We start from the raw sequence: 14,441 nt of genomic DNA, 5'->3' as shown, positions 1-14,441 counted from the left end.
ATTATGGGGTGAGACATAAAGTGGAAGCACCTTATCATCCGCAAACGAATGGTCAAGCTGAAGTTTCTAACAGGGAGATTAAGATAATTCTAGAAAAGACACTTGCTTTTTCAAGGAGAGATTGGTCGCATAAACTAGATGATGCTCTGTGGGCATATAGGATGGCTATGAAGACTTCCATGGGATTGTCACCTTTTCAGTTGGTGTATGGTAAAGCATGTTACTTGCCGGTGGAGATGGAGCATAAAGCTTTGTGGGCTTTGAAATTTTTAAATTTTGATCCTCATGAAATGCTAAGTAAACGAAGAAGTCAACTGTTGGAGCTTGAAGAGATCTAGTTACATGCATATGACTCATCTAGGAGTTATAAGGAAAAGGTAAAATTTTATCATGACAGGAAAGTGGATAAAGAGATCTTTCAACCCTGGGCAGCGGGTGTTGTTATTTAACTCAAGGCTGAAGCTTTTTCCTGGAAAGTTGAAATCTAAATGGTCAGGACCTTTTGTAATAAAGCATGTATACCCTAATGGAGCAGTTGAATTGGTGAACCCAGTTGCTAGTGATCCGTAGAAAAGTCGGGTGGTGAATGGTCAAAGACTCAAACATTACTTGGGAGGAGAAGTGGAGGTGCTGGTCTTTGGTTGGATGCCAGCTGTGTCACCAAACTCTCAAGAGAATCAAGTTTGCTTTCCAATTTCCTACCAAAAGCTGATAAAGAATGGGCATGCTCATGAAACTGCAGCTGCTGTGGTTCTTGAACAGGTGGAGGCATACAAGGAGTCTGAAATGATGGTTCATGATATTGATGCTGTGAAGTACCATACCATCCCAAGTCAGTATCAGTCCTCCCAGGATCGCCGTTATAACCATACCGCACAGGGGAGAATTTGTCTAGAAACTGATGCTTTAGATCTTCCCAACTGGTGACGGATCCTGGATGAAGACAATACAGCCAACCCCTTGCTGCTTCTTGTAATGAATGCGAAAATTCCCTTAAGAACATGTCTTCATCCGGGACATCTGGAGGTTTCATTAATGAGCATAATGTGTAGAACTCCTCCAAATGTCTATGTGGGCATTCACCTGCAAAACCATAAAACCTAGGTAGCAAATGTATCAGTCTAGTGTTGAAAACACAACGAATATCCTCCTCATCAAGTGGACACGGCTCCCTAGGAGCACTCTCATGAGATGGAGAAGGAACCATACTGTTCTCAACATAGAAACCAACAGGAGAATCATAGTCATAGGCATAGGCAGAAGAAGCAGTACTCACAAAATCAAAATAGGTAGACATGTAGAAAGAAGGGGGAAAAGAAGAATGCAATGAAAATATGCAACTAAAGCTACCTAAATGCAACAACACATAACATCACACACAGAATAGAACGACACACTCACAACACAAGACAAAACACAACACACAAACACAACAAAGACCAAAAACCGAACCGTTGGTCCCGACAACGACGCCAAAATTTTGATGGGTGTCGCGGCCCATACAAATTTAATTGCATATTAGAAATGCATTATAGCTAGGAATGACTCCTAGGTCGTCTCTCAAGGACCAATTTTGTGGTTCAGGAATTAAGTTAAACACGAAGGAGGGGGGTTTGTGAAAAGTTTGTGATGAATATGGAGGAATAAAATTAAAACACTGACGCAAACAGAAATGCAAACACACATCTAAGAAAACGGTTTCAAACATAGGATGAAAAACAGTCGGTCATTAACTTAATTACAATGTTTCCAATCACAGATCAACAAAATAAAGTTGCGACTCAAACCTCTAATCCAACAAAGTTAACCAACTAAGCGAAGGTTAACCCTGTTTTCATAAAAGCGAACTAAGCAGACGCAGTGTTAATATCAAATCTAAATTACACCATTCAATCACATCAACTAAGCGAAGATGTAACACGAACTGGGCAACTAAGCGTATACCCAATTGCAAGTGCAAAAATCGAATTCACATTAACCAAGTCAGAGTGCACAGACAATCACAGTCCAGGTATCTCAAGGAAACAGTGCAATATTGTCAATGACCAACCAGACTAATTTAAGCTACCATGGAAATTAAAATAACACAACTAGAAACCTTAGACAACATTAAAATAAATTAAAATACTAGACACCAAAACTATTACAAACAAATTATCTAACACAGTTAAATAATTAAATGCAACACTAACTCAAACACATGAAGACAACTCAACCTACTAATTAAACTAAGTGAAAACAAGAGAAATTAACAAGCTTATTTTACTTCTAGTAAATTAAGTGACCCAATATGCAATTAACAAATAAATTAAAAGTCCAAATGGCCTAAGGAAACCTCTTGGCCNNNAGTCATGTTTCAACAAGTCAAACTTTAATTTTCACCTTCAATAAGCCACCAAAATGTGTTGACTTCTTGTCCCATGTGCACCATTCTTCAAGGAAATAAGCATGTGCCTTAAACACACAATAAAACCATGTTTTCCTCCCTTCCCATGCAGCAAAATCGTGATCCACACACCAAGGATCAAAACTTACGTGAGCTAGAGAGAAATTCTACAAAAAGTGCCTCAAACTAGGGGTAAATGAAAGATACTTTGGGTGGTCCAACCAAGATGCGATGTAAGCAAAGTCAAATGAAATTAAACACCAAAAACCTCCCTTCTCATGTGTAATTCTCGGCATAATTCTTCACTAAAGACAAAGCCAAAAGTGGAAACTCAAAGTAAATATGAAAATATGGCAGCAAAGAAGGAGAAAAACGAAATAGCTCTTCATTCAAACCAAAGACCCATCATGAAAAATGCAAGAAACCACGTCAAGACTCAAGAAGAAATGAAAGGAAAATGGGTGAGGGATTCACTTCCACCAAGCAAAGATAAACAATATTTAAGTAAGAGAAGAAGAAAAACATGATCTTGGTCATTCCATAGCTCCAAAAACGTAAAACCCTACATGGTCTCCAAGAGAGAGTTCATACATGCAAAGTGAAAAATGAAAAGTGGAGACCTCTCATTGTGTGTCTCGGCAATTGCTCTAAAATGCGATCCAAAATCCCTAAAATTGGTGGGGTCCACCTCTAAGGAAACCCTAGGGTCTATGCAAAGTGTCCCACACATTGGGCTTCTACAATTTTGCCACCAAAAAGGGCCCAAATGCACTTAAGCTTGATTAAAGTTTCTAAAAACGAAAATACAACTTAATTAAAATGGAAGTGACTAAATGTTGAGTCTTGAATGATCACGCCACCTTCCCTAATGCTCCAAATGATGTTTCCAAAATTTCCCTGCACCCAAAAATGCAATTAATTAGCTCAGGAAATTCAAATTAGTGAAAACACGAATTTTTGACCAAATTAAGCATAATTAGGAAAAATGGGAAAATACCGGACAATTAAGCACAATTCCCTGGTTAATTCTAGCACAATAAACTAAGTGAAATCAATAAAATATCGACTCATCAGTTTGCTTCAGTTGAGTAGTGTAGGTTTGGGTGAACTTGTCTGAACATCTTATCTGATTATGGTTTGTTTTATTGCATGATGAGTATCCTTGATGATGCTTGATGTGGTTGATCATTAAGATTGTTATATATGCTTCTATACAGGTGAATTATTCACAAGCCGTGTGAACAAATGCATGATAAGTTATGATTGTGGTTATGATGCTAAGTAGGATGTATGATGGAATGATTGAGTAAGCACAATTGAGTGAGGTTTTGAGCTTCAGAGTGCTTGTTGATATATTTGCTATCCCATTGAAAGCATGAATGATATTGCCTGAATCTGTATGATTGATTGAATTACATGCTTATGTCATATGATCAAGGCCATTTTTGAAAACCCTTACTTAGCCAAATTTTCGCCCAAAGTAAAGAGAGCCATATGTTCTACCTTTTTTAAACCTTAGCCTGAGACACTTTGAAAGCCTTGTTGAGAAAAAATTTTTGCCTGGAGTTATGTTGAGAAATATTTTATGGTATTGATAAAGGTTCAAGTTTGGGGTTGTTGGGGGAATTGAAAGGCAAAAGAAAAAGCATTGAGCAAAATGTGTTGAATGATGAAAGTATGAGAAAAAATAGAAAATAAAAGAAAATAAAAGCATGAAAGATGCTCGTTGCAAAAGAAAAAAAGGGAAAAGTTGGGAATGAGTAGATTGGTTGAAAGAGAGTGTGTGCTTGAACTATGAACATTGAATAACTCTCTTAACTTAAGGATTTTGTGATTTGAAAAACGAATATATCTTGTTATCCCAGCCACGTTATAAGCCTTGAAAAATTCCTTTGTGATGACATGTGTGTGTGAGAATGTTGGTTGTATTAGATGAAAGTCAATTTTGTTGCATGTGACAAGAGGATAGTAGAGAGAAGAGTGACCTACCAAAACACTTGAGTGATTGACTGAAACACTTTGCTTGGAAAGGATTGATGAATTTTATGATTACATCTCTGCATAGTGGACTGGTCATTCATAAAAATAGCATCTGTTGGAGAATATGTGATTATGTGAACAATCTGTGAACTTAAATGAGTTGAAGCATGCTTGCATCTTGATTGGATTTCATTGAAGAGCTGAATTGAGTAATTACTTGTTGTGAAAGGATATGTTTTGAAAAGTGTTGAACCATTTTGATGATAGGTGGAAGGTCAAGTTTTGTTTTTTTTGTTTGAGGACAAGCAAAGTTCTAAGTTTGGGGTTGTGATAACGGTCTAAAAACCGTTATTCTTATACATTAATTTGATATCAAAACATAACCTTTATTACTTAGAATATAGCCTGAAATCATGCTTTTTGTTTAAGTTAGAGAACAAGAGAGCCAAAAGTGGTTTTAGAGATATTATGCTTGGTTTTACATTGTTTTGGCAGGATTTTATGAGAATTGAATGATGAAGATGAAGAAGAAAGGACTTGGAATAGAGAAAGGGCAAGAAAAGATGAAAAGGAGGGGCCACGACCACCGCCTAGCGCCAACCTAACGCTGGGCATTCAAGATGAAGACCGTTGAGCGTCCAGAGAGCGCTGAGCGTCTAGCGTGGCCACCGTTGAGCGTTAGTTAGCGCTGAGCGTCTAAATGAATGGGCCTGGGCTGAATTTCTGTTATTTTTATGGCTTATAAATAGACCCAATGTGATTCTTAGTGTAATATCTTGGCAATCACAGACGTCTAGAGCTCTTCTTCACTCCTTGGAGGCGGTTTTTGGATGCGAGAGCTCCGAATCACCAATTCTAGGGTTCATTCTTTCATTCTTTTCATTAATTTCATTAGTTTCACCATGTCCATCGTGAACTAAACCCATTGTTGTTGGGGAACAATGTAAACTTTTGAAACTCTCTTATATCAAAGTTCTTGTTTTATTCACATGCTTGTATTATCAATAGTTTGGGTTTTCTTATCTGATTTTCATGCTTGCATTGTTTAACTCATCCAGTGTATTGATCCTTGATTTTGTCGATACAGGAACATACGGGGAAGTCTCGAACTGATAGGAATTCTCTTGGTTAAGCAATACTACCTAGGAATAGGAGTAGGATGGCCAATTGCTTTAAACTTTTGTTTATCATGCGTTATTGATTACTTATGGAGACTAGGAATGGTAAACTAGTAATTGATAATAGGCTCTCTTCGCCGAGGAATCGAGATTTGAGTAGATTAGAAAGCTGTATGAAATTGATAATAACGCGAATCTAACAAGAATAGATGATATAGGAGGGTAGATAAAGATGAAATTGTAAACCCCAACAACTCCATTAATTCACAGTCTTCTTTGCCAACTGATTCAATTTGCATTTGCATGTTTAAATTCTATTTTTGCATCAACACCACAATTTATTCTTCTTTTAAGTCTTATACAATCAAATCACATGAACGTCTAGGCCACAGAGTCCTTTGGGAGAACGATATTTGGTCTTACCGTTTATATTACTTGATAACGATCTGGTACACTTGCCAGGGGCTTAACACAAGGACATAATGAAAAAGTTTGATATTAATATTTAAGCTTCTTGCATTCGCTACAGTTTGGTTATGCAAGTAAGGTATGACCATGAAGTTTAAAGTTGTCCGTTCTTCGTAATGCAGGTGTTTAGGTATGGCTTGAAAGCATAGCTTTTGACTTCATATCTTAGATTGCTAAAGTCAACCAATCATTGAGTTTGATTTTAATCTTTGTTGATTTATGCCAACACTCCCAATGAAAGTTCTCGCTTTATGCCAATACTTAGTTTTCAAAGTCACAACACAAGGGTTACACAAGCCCTAGAACACAATTTACTTTTCAAGTTTAGTTGTGTGTGTTAGAATGGGAGGCTAAAAAACGTTGTTAGCTTATTTTCGCGTGATAATCGATTATCCCATTAAGGTAATTAATTATGCATTTAATGAATGCATAACGATAAAAAAACGTGCTTAAAAACTCCAACGACTACTCATGATAATTGATTATGGTAAGTCATAATCGATTATTCTAGTGCCCAAACTAGAGTTTAAGCATTTTGAAAAACCTTTCTGTGACAATCGATTATCTTAAGTATCTAATCGATTATTGCAGAGATTTTTGACTTCATAGCGAAATTTAAAGCATAAATTACATGGAATCAAACATAAAACTAAGTCCTATTGATAAGTTGTCGTTGAAGCTATCAAATTAATACTACTTTTCAAGACAACTTCAGTATTGCCAAGTAGTTTTCAAGAAAATAGATAGGGCTAAAGTAACCCTGAGTCATCTCCCAATGAACACGAAATTCCTTTCGAATATTTGATTCTTATGAATGCTATGCAATGCTTATGAAAAAAGTGAGAATGTTTAAAGAATGTTGTAGAACAAAGAAGAAACTTAAAAACAATTATGAAGAAACATACTAATTCCACTACTTTTCTAAAATAGATTCATCATCGGTTATTCACAGATCATTGTTCAATTGATTATTGTTTAAGTTTCAAATTAAAGTACATTCTTAATTAATTTGAGGGCGATCATGCAGTTAATCAAAGTACATTCTCAATCAAATGCAAGACCTTTCTAGATTATTCACAATAAATTCAACCAAAGTACATTCTTAATCAAATTTATTGTGTTTAATCATGTCTATTCTTAAATCTCCTAACTAAATTAAAAGCTAACCAATCAAAGTAAATTCTCGATTGATTATAGTTGGAATTATTACTACCAACCAAAGTACATTCTCAATTGATAGTAAAAACCTTTTAATCATATGAAAGTTCCTAAATTCAATCAAAGTAGATTCTCAATTAAACCTAGAAACCCTAAAACTCATATAATTAATATGCATGTAGATTCAAACACATTATGATGCAAAAATATTTGCTTTTAATATGATAGAGAGATGAAAGACATAGAGAGAACAACTTAAATCAATAATCAAAATAAACAATTGCATTAATTCACTTAACCTCAGAATCCAAAATGAAATTACAGCAGAATAGCCCTAAATGGTTAGCTTTCCATGAATGAAGTTGAATACATGATGAAATAAGAGAGAGGAGTGGAGTGGTATGTGAATGAATGATGTCCCCTGGGTCTCTTTCTATAGGGCTTGATTGGGCTTGGACTCTGAATATTCAGTTGATAGAATCTTTTATCTTATATCTTCTAAATAACTAAAAGATATTTTCTATTGATATTCCTAAGTTAAATTAATTCAACAACTGAATTTTATCTTTTAGCTTTTCCAACTTTCCAAAATTGCACATATGCCCTGAAATTTCTTTTATCTACGCTTTAGCCCCTTCCTTTCTCTTAAAATTTGCAGAAAACCCCTTAGTTGACCAGATTCAAACAACATTGACCAACTTGACTCAAGATGACGCACCAATGGGGTCTCGCCACGTGTCAGCTCTCTTCCACCCAAAATTAGCGTTTTGGAATTCGGGGTAAACGAATATGAAGGCTCCATTCTGCCTCCTGCGTCGTGAGATGGAATTGGAGAAAGACTTCCTCTGCCGCCGTTCTCCTTGGAAACATGGAGCCTCGGGAATGTCGAAGTTGTCATGTGCGAGATTGATGATGGAGGTCGCGATTTTTGGGTGTTGTTTTCTGTTTGTAGGCCTGATTGCGCGAGGAGGACGAAGGCTGAATCACGATTCTAGGTAGCTCGGTTTCTATTTTTTCTACGTTTCAGGTTGAGATGCGAGGAGCTTCGCATGATGAAGATGGTGATTCTGCAGATGCCATGGAGTAGGTTTTATTGCGGTCGGGCCCTTGAATGAGCAAAAGCAATGGCGGCACGGTGATGATGCGAGACGATGGTGGCTGTGCGATTGGCTTTTCGCGATTGCCCTATGCGTAGAAGAAATGCAATTTGCGATGATGACATTAGGGATTTCTCTATGTTTTCTGGATTGCAGGTGATGAAGACGAAGGAGGTTGGCGATGCGTCATGGTGGTCTGAGGTCGTGGTGGATGGTGTCTTGTGGCGGCTTTGCAGCATTGGTGGAGCAATGGCTTTTGCGCCTTGAATGGGTTTTGCGCAGCTGACAGTGGCGTGTGGAAGATGGGTGGTGGTGCAGTGGCCATGGGCTCCGGCGACGCGAGGAAGATTGTGGTGGCTGGCGGCAAGGTGACTGCGACAAGAATCTGTGGTGCTGCATGGTGGCCGACAACAAGGTAGCGGCAACTAGGGTTTCTAAATTGGGAATTAGGGTTTCTAGGAAGATGATGATGATGTGGCAAGTGCGGTGTTGTGGCAGTACCTGATTGGTTCATTTGGTGTGCAGAGGATTAATGACATGGCAACTTCTCAATGCTCAGATCTGTGTGTGGAGGGTTTGGAAACGTGGCAAAATCTGGTGCGGTCTAATTTTAGAGGGGTGGGAATAGAGACTTAGGGGGTGAAGCAGAAAAAGTCTAGTGTTTGGGCTTAGTTCTATTGGGCCTATTTCAAAATTGGGAGTGTGTATTTGTAAAAATAAGGGTGCATTAGCCTCTTTTATTGAATAAACAAATTCCCTTCTCCATAATTCAGATTTTGGGTTTTGAATTGCAATTTGGACCAATTAAATCTTATATTTCAGTTGCACAAATAAACATTAGAACGTCCAAGAATAATTTATGCGCTAAAACTCACCTTTTTATGCCCCTTTAATTCCCTAAACCCATCACTTTCCAATCATCACAAATTCACTTAAAATCAACCATTTAAGCACATGAATCTCATAAAAAATTTTAATTTTAAAACATAAATATAGGCATAAATATGCACTTATCACCTATACACAAAAGCTTTAACGCACGAAACAAGTCTTCATGAAGGTCTTCTTACAAACTGAACACTTGAGACTTAATTTTAGGCATCATCAAAACTTTTATGCTTCATATTTTTGCTAACATAGAGGACACTTGAGAAGGCTTATTACACAGTATGTCATCATTCCTACCCTCTTAAAAAAGGATTTGCCTTTGATAACGATTGAAAAACCATTATATTTATACTTAATTTTGATACTTAATGCACCCTTTTTGACTTAGAAACTTGCTTGGACTCATGATTTTGCTTTAATTTTGTGAATAAGAGAGTTGAGGATATGCTTTATGATCTTATCACTAAATTCCCTTGATTTTATAGGATATTGGAATGATTTGAAAGAAGGTTTGAAGTATCAAGGAGTTAGAATGCAGAAAAGTCAACCAAAGCACAGTTTTGTGCTGCAGGTGGCGCTGAGCGCCACTTTGGGTGTCGAGTGCCATTTTGGGCGTTGAGTGTTGACAAATTGGCAAGTGTACCAAATCGTACAAGTAATATAAATGGTAAGACCAAGTATCGTTTTTCCCAAGAGACTCGAAAGGCTTTCTCGTTCACATGAATTAAAATAATAAGACTTGGAAGATAAAAATTAATAAATTGGATTTGAGAACAAAAATATTAACATGCAAAATAAATTTGATTCAATCGACTAAAGAAAACAATGGATGAATGGATGTTGTTGGGGGTTTACAATTTCATCTAATCTGCCCTCTCTTATCTACTCCTCTTGAATATTAGTTTGATTAGTTAATTGTTATGCGACTTTCTTAGCCTCCCCTTAACTCGATCCCTCGGCGAAAAGAGCCTAATATTAACTACTGGCTTGCTATCCCTAGCCTCCCCTAGAAATTTATACCACATTATAAACAGAAGTTAGCGCAATTGATCGTCCTACCCTATCCCTAGGTGGTATTGTAAAATCAAGAAATTACTCACCAGTTCATGTCATTACTGTACGTCCCCATATCAATAAAGACAAACATCAGTTACCGAATGAGTTAAACGATAAAGGCATTAAGCATAAATGATAACCCAACAATTATCAATCAAAACATATGGAGACCATATAAATAATCAAGAGTTTCAATAAAAGAGAGTATCAAAAGATTACATTGTTTCCCCCAACAACAATAGGGTTTAGTTCACCATAGACATGGTGAANCTAGATGAAAAATGGAAGAANAATGNAANAGCAAACCCTAGAAAAGATGAAAAGGAGCCTAAGCATCCAAGAGATCCTCTCCAGAGAGCAAAATTAGGTCTGGCCGTTCTCCCTTGTCAAAAGAATAACTCTGAACTCGAAATAGGGGTATTTAAAGGTGAGAAGCGCAACAGAAAGCAGACCCAAGCCCAACGAGCCACCGCCCGACTGTTTAAGTGTGCCGCTCGGCGGTTTCCCATAATCCTCCAAACCGCTCGGCGACAATCGCCACCGCCCGGCGGTTTCCCTCAGAACCGCCCAACGACAATCGTCATGCCTACTCCTCGTCCTGGACCGCCCAACGGTTTAAGTGTGCCGCCGGGCGGTGCGTTGACTCTTCAAATATTAATTTTTCTGCTCTTTTCTTGAGTCAACGACCTGTATCTTTAACTCCATTCTTCACTTTCTCAAAATAGCTACAAAACAATGCAAAACAAGCATAAAATCGCTAAAAACAGCTTTTGACTCTCTACAGACTCATTTATTGAGTTTTTCTTGATTCTAGGCTCATTCCAAGTAGTAAAGGGTGTAATTCGGTCCAAATTGACATATGAAAATAACTGTTTTTCAACCTTCATCAACAACCTCAAACTTAGAACTTTGCTTGTCCTCAAGCAAAACAAAACAAAACATACAAAACAAAACTTGGCTTTATACTTTGTCGCAATCGAAAAATCGCGACGGGACAACGATCCAAAGAAAACAAATAGTTAAAAAAAGTTTTGGAGTCGCCACCATAGTTTATTCTGGAAAACTATGGAAAAACCATAAAATGATAAGGCAAGGTCTGCGAAAACTGAATTTCGGGTTCAGGAGTCGGTTACGTGTAGGGAAGGTATTAGCACCCTACAACGCCTGCCCTAAGGTAGTACCTTTAATTAAATGCGCGAATAAAGATGTGGTTTGCAAAATGTTTAACTATCCCAATAACAACGATATAAAGAAACAAAAATATATTTTTTATTTTTTTGGGCCCGACAAGGATTGACCTTGCTCCTACGTATTCTCATTCAAAATGAGAAATCAAGGTTACGTAGTTCTTTAGAAGGATTGTTGTTTGAAGATGTTTTTAGTTTTTTGGAAGATTTTTTATTTTTTTGGTATTTTTATATAAAAAGAGAAAAGGTTTTTAGCACAAGGCCTACGTGACCGGTCGCATGTGTGCTTAAACCTTTTCAAAACATTTTTATTTGATTTTAATTTTTGTAAAAGGAAAGGAAAGGAAAAGATTTTTAGCACAAGGCCTACGCGAGCGGTCGCACGTGTGCTTAAACCTTTTCAAAATATTTTTATTAATTTTTGATTTTTTAATTTTTATAAAAGAAAAGGAAAAGATCTTCAGCACAAGGCCTACGCGAGCGGTCGCACGTGTGCTTAAANCTTTNCAAAATATTNTTATTTATTTTTAATTTTNGTAAAAGAAAAGGAAAAGATTTTCAGCACAAGGCCTACGCGAGCGGTCGCACGTGTGCTTAAACCTTTTCAAAATATTTTTATTTATTTTTAATTTTTTATGATTTTATATTTTTATTTTTATTAGCAAAGAGATATAACAAACAACACACAATAATAAAAAAAAGTCAAAGCTGAAGAAATAATAAAAAAAAACAATAAAAAAACATCACAATCCAAGCCCAATAAGAATAGGGGTGCAGAGATTAAAAATCGGGGGTGCTGAATAAAATACTGAAGCTTCTGGTCTTGTATCCTGTTAGGGGTGTATGGCCAAATTGGGGGTGCAGCTCGAAATATGTTGATCCAGGTCCAAAGGGTGCAGCAGCAAAAATTGGAGGTGCCACAAACGAAATGGGCCCAATGCCCAAACCTTTTTTGTTTGCCAAATGTAGACCGGCTTCGGCCCAATGGGAGGGGGCGTGAATGGTAACAGTGGGGGTACCACTGGATATTTCGCTGACCCGGCCCAAGGCCTCTTTCCTTGCAGAAACAAAATGGGGGTGCAAACAGAGTGGTGTGGTGGCAGGCATGGAGAATAGGCTCAACAGCCAAGCCCAAAGCCATTTGCCCTAATCAGAAATTAGGGGTTCAGCCAATCCCATCCTCATTTGCATAAGCAGCGCTCAGAGACCTAGAGTCTCCTTTGAACGAAATCACCTGGGAACCTCCCCTTGCCCGAGGACGCTGCTGCCTTCGCCGGACTGGCCGCCACCGAACCCACCGTCGTGAGTGGCGGTCTAAAACGTCGTCGGTGACGACATTTGCTGCCGGAGCCCTCGTCGGTCACGACTCCAAACTCCCCTTCCTTTCTTTTCTTTGCGCAAGAGAAACCCTCCACCGGTACACGCGGCTGATGCTGGCAACTGCCGTGGTTGCGCCACCAAACGCCTGGGATACCACCAAGCTAGGGCCTCCACTCAACGTCGATCTCTCTCCACCACCGTCGCGCCTCCGCTGCTGGTTTTCTTTCTATTAGGTCACGTGGACTTCCTCTTCTCCCGTCGTTCAACCATCGTCAACGCTGCCGCCAGAGGTTCCGTCAGTGCCTCCGTTAGTGTTCCTCCGTAATGCACTCTCGCCACCGCCAGTGACCACCCTCACTGCAATTGATGTTGCCAGCGATTATCACTCTTCTCCCTTTGTTTTTATGCTTTGATTGGGTTTTGTGTATACACAGAGGGTGAGAGAGTTTGAGCGTGAGGGAAGATGGCGTTGGGGGATAATGAAGAGTGAATATAGAAATTGAAGTTGGTTGGAGATTTGATGAGAATCAAGGTGGTGGAAGGGTGATGACGGTGTGGGAGACCGTGAATGGAGATGGTTGGGGTTTTTGGAGTTGAAAATGGGTTCTCTGTTTTTTTTGTTTTCAATGCAGGGAAAATAGGAGAACAAAAATAAATGGAGATTTGATTGAGATCAACATGGTGGAAGGTTGTTGATAGGATCTGTGAGTGGTTAGATGGTTACGGTCATGGGTGAATGTGGATGGTGAAGGTGATCTTTATTGCGTGAAAAATGGAGGAATTGGTTTCGGATGGTGTGTTTTTTTCATTGAGTGAATGGAGGAATCAATTCCATTTGTGATGAGTGGTGTCGTGGTTTTTTGATGTTGAAGGTGAAGAAAAAGATTGAGCCCTGTTAAGTGATCGATCTGTTGGAGATAAGGAATTGGGAATCAAAAAGGCCAATCTGATTAGGTGGTTACGGGTGTGGTCATGAGGCATGGTGTGGTTGATTACGGATGTGTGGTGAAGGAGAAAAACTGCTTTCTGTTATGTGGTCAGCCCTGGGATTGAATCCTGTGAATCCCCTCTGTTACATTCCCTCAATCACAATACGCTTCCTCAATTTCCATTCATCCAGGCCGTGACATGCTGCTGTAACTGTAACATACTCGTGCACCTGCTTCCTTTTGCCACGTGCAGCCCCTTAATTCCAATGTATATGCGTATGTGGTGGTTACATGTCCACCCTTTCATCATTTTTAACCTTTTTTTTTCTTTTTTTGTTGCTATTTTCTTTTTTCTTTCTTTTTTTCTTTTTTTGCTATTTTCTTTTATTTTCTATTTTTTTTAAAAGACTAATACAAGAAATCAAGTAAAATCAAATGATAAAAACAAAGTAAAATAAATAATAAAATAGAACTAACATAAGACAAAAATAAAAACTACATCCTATTATTTAATCACCCGGACGAAATTGGGTGTTGACATACTTTTTCATCCAATGCCTCAACAATCCCAAGGTACATGACAAAACTACTCGATTCAATATCCTCAGTGAAATCAAGATAAGATACATGCATGCTTTCAATCTAGAGATTGCACAATAGATGTCTACAATATGAATGACCAATCCACTAAGCAAAAATGCACTCATGAAATTCAACAGTTCATACCAAGCAAGTGTTTCACTCAATCACTCAAGTGTTTAAGGTGACACTCCAACTCTTTATTGTTCACAAGTTACATGAAACAAAATTGTCATTCATCTCAAACAATCAACATCTTTACCTGCAAACGCCAT

The 14,441-nt window shown here is 38.1% G+C and overlaps 1 pseudogene; it reads left to right on the top strand.

The window, feature by feature from the left end:
- The window catches only part of LOC106752968, a 192,900-nt pseudogene that overhangs the window by 105,531 nt on the left and 72,928 nt on the right, over nucleotides 1-14,441 (top strand).

Source organism: Vigna radiata, unplaced genomic scaffold, assembly GCF_000741045.1.
Source record: "Vigna radiata var. radiata cultivar VC1973A unplaced genomic scaffold, Vradiata_ver6 scaffold_122, whole genome shotgun sequence".
In the NCBI taxonomy this organism is placed as follows: domain Eukaryota; kingdom Viridiplantae; phylum Streptophyta; class Magnoliopsida; order Fabales; family Fabaceae; genus Vigna; species Vigna radiata.
Note: the sequence above shows the minus strand (reverse complement) of the source record. Positions and strands in the feature narration are given on the sequence as shown.